Here is a 13,285-nt window from a genome sequence, read left to right as displayed (position 1 = left end):
GTGTTTTGCTACCTTTAATGTGGAAATTGATCCCAGTAATCTCTTAAAAATAACAAGCTTCAACTCTCGAAGGAATGCTGTATTCACTGATGAAAGAATGTTGGGAGAAATGTCTGAAATGATGGGAAAAGAGACAATAAGTGCAAAAGGAAGGGCTTGAAATTTGGGTTCCTCTGAAAACAAAGCTTGAAACAACAAGCTCTGGTGGGAACATGATCTACTGCGAATGGGATCTGAGGAGGAAAAGAGTGATATCAGCGATGTGAACAAGGGAAATCCAAGTTAAGGAAGACTTTTAGCTAGCTGACTACCCCATGGGCAACATGGTTCCATGATGACCAGAAATTACCAATTAATTTACTTTAATTTTCTTTCTTTTATATGGTCAATTACAACATGTATTCTGTGTCTTCTTCAAACAGAATTTGGAGTATTCATTTCATTCTCAATATTCTGTTCATTGTGGTAAGCATCTTTAACAACTGCTGGATAACAGAATTATTTGATCAGACTTATTTTTTACTTTAATGTTTAGTTGAGATTACTGAATATTAGGTCTAAAGTGAAGTTTGTTTTGATTGGTAGAATTAGAGTAGCGAGGAGTAGGGATGGAATTAGAGTTTATGGGGTAGCACATTCAGTTCCTAATAAAATAAGTAAAGGACAGTGTCCCAAATAGACTATTGAAAAAGATATTCATCTCCATTTAACCTGTAAATTCAGCATTTTCTATATTTAATTAAAAATGAAAGAATGTTCCTATATTTTGTCTTTTAAAGACATTCCAGATTGGTTAAGGAAACAAACACTGCATATGAAATCATAACAACGTAACCATAAAAACCTGATTACTGCTTAAATTTCCAAGAATGTCAGTGCTAAGAATTATTTCCCTGGATCTCCTTAGTGTACATGATAGTCACATGAATACACCTGTGTGGATATATCACTGGTATCTAATTTAGAGAATAGATATATAGTGATTAGATCACATAACTGAGTGTGATCTCAACTTTTCTACACACTCCCATGCCCCACACACCCAAAGACTTGTACTAATCCTTATAGATCCATGACTTTTCCTCCTCCCCTCTCCCAGAGTCTTTTAAAATTTCTTTTCAAGTACTAATGTAATGTGCTTTAGAAAATATTGAGTTAAACCTAATTGTTGTCATTTAGCTTTTAGATAGAGAACCAAGAAAATCTTATTAAAAGCGTATTTTTGTATTCTTTGAAAATGGTAATAAGAACATTATCCTTGAGTCCTCAATAGACATTATATAAAGTATTTTGTGAGGAATTCCCTGTACAAATCAATACTCGAAGAAATAAATGACTTCTCTGAATGAGAATGAACTGGGACATTTCAAAGTATCAATCAGTGAGTCAAAGATGAATCATAGCATCATATAGCTAAAAATGATCTTGATGTAATCTAGTGAACACCATTACATTTTTTTCTTATACCAGATTGTAGCACTTTTAATTTTTTAAATTATTATCCATTTATTTTTATCAGTGAAACACCATGAGGTACAGTTGTAGACTTACAAACTTTTGTGCTTGGGTTTCAGTTATACAAGTATCAAGTACCAATCCCTCCACCAGTGCCCATTCTCCACCACCAAGGAATCCAGTGACCCTCCCACCCCCCAACTCCCCCACTCTGCCCCAACTCAGGGCATACCCTTTTGCTTTTCCTTTACTTTAGGGTGCTGTGGTTTGAAATGAAGGTCAATATCATTACATTTTCAAAGAAGAAAATAGACCCCTAGATGTTCAAGACCCTGCTAGTCTCCTGGACTTCTTCCCAGCATGTACCCTGCTCCACGCCCGCCCTTTGGAAATAAGCTGGGAAAGGAAAACTGGATGTTCCTTTCCTCACACTGACCTGAAAGACTCTTGCTGATTCTCAGCCACATCAACTATTTCATTTGTTTCCTGATATCACCTCCTGTCTTTTATTTTTTATTTTATTTATTTATTTATTTATTTATTTATTTATTTTTTCTTTTTTATTAGTGAAACACCATGAGGTACAGTTGTAGATTTACAAATTTTTGTGCTTGGATCTCGGTCATACCACGATCAAATACCCATCCCTCCACGAGTGCCCATTTTCCACCACCAGGATAATATCCCTCCCCCCCCATCCTCCCATCCCCCCATCCCCCCCTGCCACTGTGGCAGGGCATTCCCCCCTGTTCTCTCTCTCCTCCTGGGCGCAGTGATCAGCCAAAGAGGCATTGAGTGGCGAACATGTTCAGTCCAGTCTACTTTCAACCTGCATCTCCCCTCCTGGGAGGATCCTCCAAACACCCTCCACTTGGTGTTCCCCTTTCTATCTGAATTGTCCTTTCCCCTAGAATACCCAGCTGGCCTCTAAGTTATGGAGTAATTCTCCTGGTGTTGCTCTCAGCTATTTTTGGGTATTAATCTCATATTTTATTATTTTATATCCCCCAGATGAATGCTATCTTTCTATGTCTATCCCTCTCTTTCTGACTCATTTCGCTTAGCATGATACTTTCCATATTGTACCACTTGTCCAGGTGGGTTGGAGGACCCGAGCGGAGTCTTTTATTTTTTTTAAAAAATATTTGATTTGTTTCTGGAATAGAAAGAAAAAAACTAAATGGACTAATAAAACAAAAGCAAAATCAAACCTTTACACTCTGACATCAGAATAGTCCTTACAAGAGGGGAAGTAAAAGACTAAAATGGGTCGGGGAGTGTTGTTAGTTGGTTGTGGACAGTAGCTGGATATTTGACAGTGCATGGAGCATGAAGACAGAGTTGCTGAGATGAGGAAGTCTGTACTTGAAGCGAATACACTTTGTAAACTAGTCATCACAATTATATGTCCATATGAAATTTATCTACATATGCTTTGTGCCTCCCTTGCATTTATGTGTTATGCATGCCTTTATCCAGGGCTCAGAAATGCATCTGAGGGCATTCGGAAAATTAGATGAGGCCCATGTAGGGGGAGAGAATTAGTAAATAATTGGAGGAGGAAGAAATATGAGTTGGAGCTTACGAGATGTGTAAGAGGAATATATAGATATGTATGTATGTGTAAATACACATATATATGCATAAAAATATATATGGGCGGGAGTGATAGCATAGTGGGTAAGTTTGCCTTGCACGCTCAACCTGGGTTTGATTCCTAGGCTCCTCTCAGAGAGCCCGGCAAGCTACTGAGAGTAACCCTCCCGCATGGCAAAGCCTGGCAAGCTACATGTGATGTATTCCCTGAGTTTTTGTTAATAGCTTCCGTTTTTTAGAAAGCATCATAATAAATTATATTATTTAAAAATAAATAAGTTGGGTTTGTAAGTGGATTCTGTATGTTTGGAACCTGGGGTGTATTTTCCTATGTAAGCTACATTAAACATGATATTTATAACAGAAATCCCATCTGCAGTACTATTCACAATAGCAAGAAGAAACTATGGTATGCCTACACAATTGAATACTACACAGTTGGCAGGAAACTGACATCATGAAATTTGCTTATAAATGGATGTACAGGGAAGAATATCATGCCCAATGAAATCAGTCACAAGGAAAGGGGTATAGTGATAGGACTACCCCTTTTTTGGATATAATAAACCAGAATATGAGACTAATACCCAAGGATAGCAGAAATACAGGCCAGGAGACTTGGTCAATCTTTGGACGCTTGCCACGAGTGCTGAAGGCGGGCATTTGGAATAAAGAAGGGACAGTTATGACAATGATAGTTGGAAGTGATTACTCTGGGTGAGAACTGAGTGCTGAAAGTAGGTAAAGGAATAAACGTGAGAACCTCTCAATATCTGTATTACAATCCATAATGCACAAAAGATGAGAGAGAGAGAGAGATAAAGAGAGAGAAAGAGGTGCCTGCCACAGTGTAGAGATAGCAGGCTGTCAGGGGGGGAGGGGTTTGAGGTTGGGAGAGGGAGTGGTGGGAGAGAAACAGGGGACATTAGCAATGGAACTGTATACTAGTGGAGGTTGGGTGTTGAAATATCCTATGAATGAAACTGAATCATGAAAAGCTTTGTAATGTGTGTCTCCTGCAGATTCAATACAAAAACATGATATTTAGTTTCTACCACCATGACTAACCTATGAGTTTGCTGAAATTTATTTTTATCACCTTGGCTGGTCTCATTACATGGGTGCCTGTGTGGTAATTTTTTTTTTATTTTATATAGACTGAAGATACAAAACTAATAGGGTTGGGACTTATGGTGGAAGGGGAGAAGAGCGCAAAAACCCTGTTGACCACAGCTCAGCAGGGTCAGCTAGCTTTCGTGAAGACAGAACTCCTTCACTGATTTCCTCTTTTTAATGTGGAAAACTGAAAAGACTTTGCAGGCTGTCAGTGGATTGTCCCCTCCAGTTCACACTATTTTCTTTTCGATCAGAATTGTTTAAAGATTATTTGAAAAATTTGGAGCTTAATGATTTGTTCTCATATATTTCCACTACATGGTGTCAGTGGGCATTGATCCAGGAAGGCCAGCATGAAAAAGTTGAGTTGTATGTCTTAACCACCAATGCCAACACTACTGTAAGTATGGAACCCAAAGTACAATAGTTAAACTTCAAAATGTGTTTGTCAAGGAAATAGGTGGGAATGCAGGGTGAAATCGGTCATTTGTTGGTGGAGGGTTGCAGACACTGGTAGTGTAATTAGAATTGGAATATTATATGACAAAACTCCATTATAAATGATTTTGAAAATCAAAATTGCCTAAATTTAAAAAAAGAGAAGTCAACTTATGTCTATATTTCAAGAAAGCTTGTCTTAGCAAATTTTGGCAGGGAGACCATACTTGGTAGAGAGAGGGAGAAAGAAAGGGACAGTTGACAGTTGGGGAGAGAAGCCTGGATATCATGGAAGAGATGAAAGCTGATCTTAGAAGATTTGGAGCCATCAGAGTTTAGAGAGTTAAATGGTGAGACCATTGCAGTTTAGATAGTTAAATAGAGAGATTGGTTTCAGTCATCAGCAGTGTATACATAGAGAGAGCTCACAGATATTCAGGCTATATTACCTAACAAGGGGAGCGTTTTTTTTCCTGAAGCACTATGTAAGGATAATATTTTGCCAGGAAGAATGATAAGAAGTTGGTTCTCTTTCACAGATTAATACATTAGAGATGAAAACTTTTATACAAAGGAATCTATCATCTTGTCCTGTTGCTCTATTTTCTTGTCATCATTCCATTCTCCCCCACAACCCTACCTAATCACGGCTCTCGACATTTCTCAGCAGTGTCACCACATAGCCCCAGAGCATGTGTTAACTGCTGGTAGCTCACAGCCCTCATGTTTGTCCCCCATCCAAGCCAGAGCCATCCTTCTGAAACCAATGATATTTGCTGAAAGCCCGTTCTTCCTTGAAGTGGCAGTCATGGTTTACCTCTTCTTAATCATTTTGTTTACAAATTTAGATGAATGTCACTATAATAGTGACAGGGATTTTCCAAACTAAGAAAAGCATAAACATTTCCCTTTCCCCGAAGAAATTTGGGCTAGTTATTTTCTATCCACTGCTAATAATATGTGATAATTTGGAAACAGAACTGAAGTAAAAACAGGTACATTTGTCAATTTGGTGCCATGACTAGTCAGTCTGAGTATAAGTATGTATTTCTAGAAAAAAAAGCAGAAGAAAAGGAGTTGGTTGCTAGCAAAGAATGCCAAATCTCTGCCAAGAACTCCTTTGAAAATAAGAATTGTGACTATGGATGGAACATAATTGCAACTCAATGCCTCTTTTGTAGACCACAACACCCAAAAGGAGAGAGAGAATAAAAGGGAATGACTGCCACAGTAGCAGGGTGGGAATGGGGGGATCAGTGTGGGAGGAATACTGGAATCCATGGTGGTGGAAAATGGGGACTGGTGGAGGAATGGGCATTTGATCAATGTATAATCGAAACCCAAGAACAAAAATTTGTAAATGTAGAACTGTACCTCATGGTGTTTCACTAATAAAAATTTTAAAAAAATAAAATAAAATAAAAATTGTTTTGTCTGCCAGAGATCAGCAGATGGGAACCTGAGTGAAGGTAAAAGATTAAATTAAGATTAAATTGGTTGACTTCTATTTTTCCTTGAGTACATTAATTTGATTTTGGAGTCAATTTATATGACAGTTCATCAAGGCACAGAAATTTTAACACTTCTCTTGTTTAAAAGTATAGTGATACACCATGTCTGTATCACTCACATTATTTTTATTTTTGATAGTTTGACACAAAAGATACGTCAAAATCATAGATAAATGAAAATTATTCAAATAATTTTTGATTATTTAAAATTACTTTATAGAATTATATTATAGAATTTCATAAATTTTCGGATTATGCAGAGTCAAAGTACATGTATCATATTACACTCACTACTGAAAGGCCTACTCTGTCATTCACCGTTGTTCAGTTTTTCCACTTTGATTACACCTTTCCATTTGGAAACTAAATAGTCTCCTAGTTCTAAAGTTTGTTTTGATTGCTTGGAAAGATCAGAATTATGCAATTTTCAACATAGGATGAAACTAGAGGATATCATGCATGTAAAGTTAGCCTTAAGGAAAGGAACAGATACAGAGAGATTTTTCTCATATGTGGATTTTAAAGACAAACAGCAAGGTAGCAACAAAGGTTCAAGAGCAATGTAAGGGGAGAACTGATCCACACAATTGAGTCAGGGGATTGGGAGTGAGGGATTCTGGGGTTTTGGGGGGATAGGGAGGGTTTATTCTTTGAGAGAATGAGGAGTGTCATGTTGGAATTATGTGTATGAGAAACCATTATTAATTGAATTATACATCATAGAATATAAATAATGTTTTAGACGTTTGTCTGTCTCATTTTATTCTATTAATTAGATTTCTCCATATGCCACATATGCATGAACTTGTTGGATACCTATCTTTCTCTGCCTGGTTTATGTCACTAAACATAATATCCTCATGTTATCCATTTTTATACAAATAATAAGAAGATTTCACTTCATACAACTGAGTAGTATTCCATTGCTTTACCACCGTTCATTTTCAAAATTTGTGGTTTAAAAGATACAAACATTGGTTTTAACAATGCTCTGGTGTTTTAAAATTTTTAGTTTAGGGAAGCAAAATAGATTTTACTGAAAAACACTTAGAAACTTGTGAAACAGGTGTAGGGTGGAATGGAATATATGTTCAAGGAGAACACTTGTTTAACAAAGCAAGCAAAGAGAGACATAGAGAAAGGAAGCACGGTATTTCTTCAAGGGAGAACACAAGCTTGAGGACCAAGCCCACTCTGGTAGTTTAGGAATAAGAACTTGGAGTGGTATGAACTTAACTTGTGCACTTTACGGGAGAACCTGAGTGAAACTATAAGAAGTACGTTCAGGAGCATGATAAACTGGAGTCTGCACTTGGAGGGAGGAGGGTAGAGATTTCTTTGGGGAGATCCGGACTATGGAGAACAGTAATATTATAACATTAATGATAGTATCGTACCGTGGGATTCCAATAAAATCTTTAACAGTGGCGTCAGATATGATAACATTCTTAGGTATTTGGATTTCCTGTGGAAACAACGGGAAAGCTGAGTTTATGCACTGGATGCCTCAGCCTGAAACAAGGTCAACAAGTCATGAATGAAAAATTTCAAGTTAGATGGATCAAGGATTCTGATCCCAGTGGAAGGCTAGCTTTCGGGTGGACAATTTCTTTTTTTTTTTTCCCCTTAATTTTATTTTATTTTTTTTAAAGTTGTAGATTTACAATTTTTTGTGCTTTGGTTTCAATTATACAATGATCAGATACCCATCCCTCCACCAGTGCCCATTTTCCACCACCATGGATAATATCCCTCCCACCCCCATCCCCCCATCCCCCCTGTGTCTGTGGCAGGGCAATCCCCTGTGTTCTCTCTCTCCTTTTGGGTGTTGTGGTCTGCAAAAGAGGCATTGAGTGGCAAACATGTTCAGTCCATAGTCTACTTTCTACATGCATCTCCCCTCCTGGGAGGATCCTCCAAACATCCTTTATTTGGTGCTCCCTTCTCTATCTGAACAGCCCTTTCTTCTAGGATACCCGGCTGGCCTCTAAGTTATTGAGTAATCCTCCTGGTGCTGATCTCAGCTATTCTTGGGTATTAATCTCATACTTTGTTACTTTATATCCCCCAGATGAATGCAATCTTTCTATGTCTATCCCTCTCTTTCTGACTCATTTCGCTTAGCATGATACTTTCCATATTGTACCACTTGTATGTAAATTTCATGACTTCATCTTTTCTAACAGCTACATAGTACTCCATTGTGTAGATGTACCAAAGTTTCTTTAACCAGTCATCTGTTCTTGGGCATTCAGGTTTCTTCCAGTTTCTGGCTATTGTAAAGAGTGCTGCAATGAACAAACAAGTGCAGATGTCACTTCGACTATACATTTTTGCCTCTCTGGGATATATTCCCAGGAGTGGTATTGCTGGGTCAAATGGGAGCTCAATTTCTAATTTTTTGAGAATCGTCCATACTGTTTTCCAGAAGGGCTGAACCAGTGGACATTCCCACCAACAGTGAAGGAGTGTCCCTTTCTCGCCACATCCACGCCAGCATCGGTTGCTTTTGTTCTTTTGAATGTGGGCCAGTCTCTGAGGTGTGAGATGGTATCTCATTGTGGTTTTGATCTGCATCTCCCTGATGGCCTGATGTAGATTCTGATCCTCGGACATGTAACAGAAAGGAGGTAGTGACAGGTATCCTCAGAAGTGAAGCCTCTGAGACAGAATTCATTCATGCCAACATACGGGTTATCAATGTTTGCTCATGGCTGCTACCCTTATAACATGTCATCCAATGGTTTTGTGGTTTCAATTTACTGTGTAAATGTAAAGATGAAGTTTCTAAATGGAAGGTAAAAATCTGAGGCCCTCAAGATGATGAATTATGGGGATGCGGGGGGGGGGGAGCTGGAGCTATACAGCATGTAGGGCATTTACCTTGCACACGGCCTACCCAGGTTAGATTGCCAGCATCCTGTATGTTCCCCCCCAAGCACCGTGAGGTGTAATTCCTGAGTGCAGAACCAGGAGTAAACCCTGTGCATCGCCAGGTGTGACCCAAAAACACACACACAAAAAGATGATGACTTGCCTTTAGATATTTTGAAGTCAAGTAGAAACAGCCAGAAATCTCCCCAGAAAAGAGTTCTCCTGGGTCGAAAACATCATCACCTCTAGCGTGAGAAGATACAGAAAATAAGGTTTCCATTTTATGCCAAGTTAAAGCAAGCCAGACATGATCTTGGAAAGTTTGGCAAAGGAAAGCATGGCTATAGGAAGGATAAGGTGACAACTGAGGCTTAGAGGTAAAATATACAAGAGAAGCAAAGGTCAAGAAGTAGGCGGTACAGTGGCGACAAGGTATACTAAGAAGAGCATTTTTTAAAAAATAAAATGCAATGACACATCAAATAAGACCTTTTTAAATGTTTCAGAACAGGGATATAACTCAGTGATAGAGCATTTGCCTTCCATTGTATGATGATCTGGGATTGATACTTAGCATTGCAAACAGCATTAGTTTTTAATTTTTAATTTCTTTCTTGCTTGCTTCCTGGCTTGCTTGCTTTTTTGGTTTTTTGGGTCGCACCTGGCTATGTATAGTGGTTATTTTTTATTTTTAAAAAGACTTATAATTTTACCTTTTTACCTGTGGTTTAAAAGGAAATCTAAAATATTTTAGAGTAAATATATGTGAGGAAGAATAAAATTCACAGGAACTACTTAGTGTTCTTAATGATACAGGAATCAGAATTTTGAGGTTAATTGTATGGGTATTGCATAAATAATTTTTCCCCATTACGTGGGCTCTCTTTTTATCATGGGCACCATTTTTTCTAAGTTGCAGAAACTTCTTAGTTTAATGTAGTCTCATTTGTTTATCTTCACTTCCTCTTCCTTGGTCAGTGGTGTTTCATTCTAGAAGTTTCCATTAGCTTGAATGTCATGAAGGGATCTTCCCACATTTTTCTCCATATATCTTAAGAATTCAGGTATGATATTGAGGTCTTTAATACATTTGATCTGACTTTGTGCCTGGCACTATAAAGAGATCTGAGTTCATTTTTTTTGCATGTTGCTGTCCAGTTTTCCCAGCACCAGTTGCTGAAGAGAGTTCCTAGCTCAACTTCATATTTCTTGAGCCGTTATGAAAGATTCGGTAATAATAATCTGAGGGCCAGCGTCAGGATATTTGACTATATTCCATTGTTCTGAGGCCTGTCTTTATATGAATGTCATGATATTTTGATTACTACAACTTTGTAGTAGGGTTTGAAGTTGGGGAAGGTGTTCCCTTCTTCTTTTTACCAAAGATTGCTTTAGCTCTTCATGGGAGAGAAGGTTGTGTATGAGTTTCAAGAGTGTTTAATCAATTTCTTTGAAAAATATCATGGGTATCCTTATAGAATGTGCATTAAATCTTTATAGAGCTTTGGGGTGTATTGCCATTTTGACAGTACTAAATCTCTCAATCTATGAGCATGGGATGTGTTTCCATTTCCTCATATACTCTCTTTTTTCGTGAAGTAGTGTTTTGTAGGTTTTTTTTTTTTGGTATAGTTCCTTAACCTTTTTAGTTGATTCTAATATACTAGATTTTCTGAGGTATTATTGTGAATGGGATTGTTTTTCTCTATCTCTTTTTTCTCTTTCATTATTAATATATGGGAAAGACATGGAGTACCGGATATTACTTTTGTAATATGCTACTTTACTAAAGAAATCTATTGTTCCCAGGTGCTTTTTTGTAGATTCTTTGGGATTTCCTAAGTATAGTATCATATCGTCTCCAAATAATAAAAGCTTGAGTTCTTCCTTTTTTATCTGGATGCCCTTGATATCTTTTTTTTTTTTTTTTTTTTTACCGAAATCATATGGCAAGTACTTCAAGTACTATGTTGAATAGGAGTGGTGAGAGTGGGTAACTTGTTTTGTGCCTGATTGTATTCTGGGATTCTAGCTCATTGATTTCTGCTCCAAGCCTTTAGTTTTTCCCCATTGAGAATAACGCTTGCTTTGGGTTTGTGGTAATTTGCTTTGACTAGATTGAGGAAAGTACTTTCAACTCCCATTTTGTTGAGAGTTTTTCATCATGAATAGGTGCTGGATGTCATCAAATGCTTTATCTACATATATTGATATGATCATATGACTATCTTTATTTTATTGAGATGGTGTATTCTGTTGATTGACTAGAGAATGTTAAGCCATCCTTGCATCCCCAAGATAAACTTACTTGGTCATAGTGTGTGATCTTTTGTTGAGTTACTGGATTCTCTTTGCTGGTATTTTCTTGAGAATCTGTGTATCTGTATTCATCAAGGAAATAGGTCTGTAATTTTCTTTTTATGTGGTGTCTCTGTCTGTTTTGAGTATTAGGGTGATCTTTGCCTCATAGAAACTATTTGGGAGTATTTCTGATTCTTCAATTTCCTGGAAAATCTTGAAAAATGTTGGCAGCATTTCCTCTTTAAAGGTTTGAAATATTTCACTATTGAATCCATCTGGGCCAGGGATTCTGTTTGGGGGGGATACTTTTGACCATCATTTCAATTTCCTTGGGAGTGATAGGTTCAAGTATTCCAAATCTTCTTGGTTCAACGTTGGGAGGCAATTGGAATCCAAAAATTTATTAATTTATTCAAGATTCTCTCATTTCCTGCTGCAAAGTTTCTCAATATAATCTCTGATGATCCTATGGATTTCTGTAGTTTCAATTAGGATATGCCCATTTGCATTTCTGATTTGATTTATTAGAATTCTTTCTCTTTGTTAATTTGAGAGGCTTCTCATGGTTTATTGATCTTATTTATTTTCTCAAAGAACCAGGTTTTGCTCTTATTGGTCTTTTGGATTGTATTTTGGGATTCTAGCTCATTGTCGTCTGGTACAAGTTTTATTATTTCCTTCCTCCAGCCTAGTTTGGACTACTTTTGTTGGTCATTTTCCAAAATCTTGAGCTCTAATTAATTCATGTAGATCCTCTCTTTCTTCCTGATGAATTCTGGCAGAGCTATACTCTTTCCTATTAACACTGCTTTTGCTGTGTCCCACAAGTTCTGGTAGCTAGTGTACTCATTCTCATTTGTTTCTGGAAACTTTTTATTTCCTCTTTGATTTCTTCTCTAAGCCAACAGTTGTTCATTACTTCCCTTAAAGAAAATATTTCCTTGCTGAGATTTAGTCTGTTTGATCTATTGAGAAGTGACAAAGTAGTGTTGAAATCTCCAACTAGTATTGTGTTGCTATCAATGTTTTTCTTTAAGTCAATTAGAAGTTGTTTTTAAGTATTTTGCTGGTCTGTCATGAGGAGAATCTACATTGAGGAGGGTGAGTTTTTTCTGATGTACAGATCCCATGATCATGAAGAAATGACCTTCACTGTCTCTTATAACCTATAGCCTGAAGTCCATGTGGTCTGATACTAGTATGGCCACTCCAGCTTTGTGGAGGTGTTCTTTTCTTTCTTGAAGAATTGTTTTCCAGCCTTTGAATTTGAGCCCATGGTTGCTTTGATTGTTCAGAAGTGTTTCTTCAGGCAGCAGAATATTGGGTTCAGTTTTATAATTCATCTTCCCATTCTGTGCCTCTGAATTGGCACATTTAGTCCATTGACATTGAGAGAGATTGTTGTGATGGGGATTTGTGCTATCTTTATGTAGAATTTTTGTACTTGTGCAGATTGTCTTAGCTTAAAGTAGCCCTGTTAATTCTTCTTGCAACAACAATATGGAACACTTTACAAGTTTGCATGTCATCTCTGTGCAAGGACAATGCTAATCTATGTATCATTTCAATTTTAATATATATGTCATCAAATATAGTATGAGTTAATTTTTCCATATTTTTCTCTACTTATTAATTTGAGGGTTGTCCTTACTCACTCCTATGGCAGACAGTGATTCATAAGCAAGGTATGTATTTCAAAGCAGCTTGAATAGATAGATTTAGAACTTTAATGTCCCAGAAAGAAAAATATGGTTTTTACCATATTATCTTTTTCCATACCCAAGGCATCAGTTTTACAAAATAATTCTTTTGGAAGATAGTATATGAGTCTTGTTTAATGCCCTTCCCTGAAACCTTCATTAAGACCATTAAACTAGAGCCTTTTGCTGTTCTCACCTCAGTCCCTTGTACATCTCCAGGAAAAGGTGGATGGTGTTGTCTGCAATTTGACCACCTTGAATGTAAGTCGGATTTTTCTCCTGAATGAAGACGTG

General features: G+C 37.3%; 1 pseudogene; it reads right to left on the bottom strand.

Moving 5' to 3' along the window:
* Positions 1-12,785: 12,785 nt before the first annotated feature.
* LOC130040948 (uncharacterized) lies at positions 12,786-12,884 on the bottom strand (annotated as a pseudogene).
* Between the last annotated feature and the right edge of the window lie 401 nt (positions 12,885-13,285).

Source organism: Sorex fumeus, unplaced genomic scaffold (genome assembly GCF_029834395.1).
Source record: "Sorex fumeus unplaced genomic scaffold, SorFum_2.1 ptg000095l, whole genome shotgun sequence".
Lineage (NCBI taxonomy): Eukaryota > Metazoa > Chordata > Mammalia > Eulipotyphla > Soricidae > Sorex > Sorex fumeus.
The sequence above is the reverse complement of the archived record's forward strand: the minus strand, read 5'-3'. Positions and strand labels throughout refer to the sequence as shown.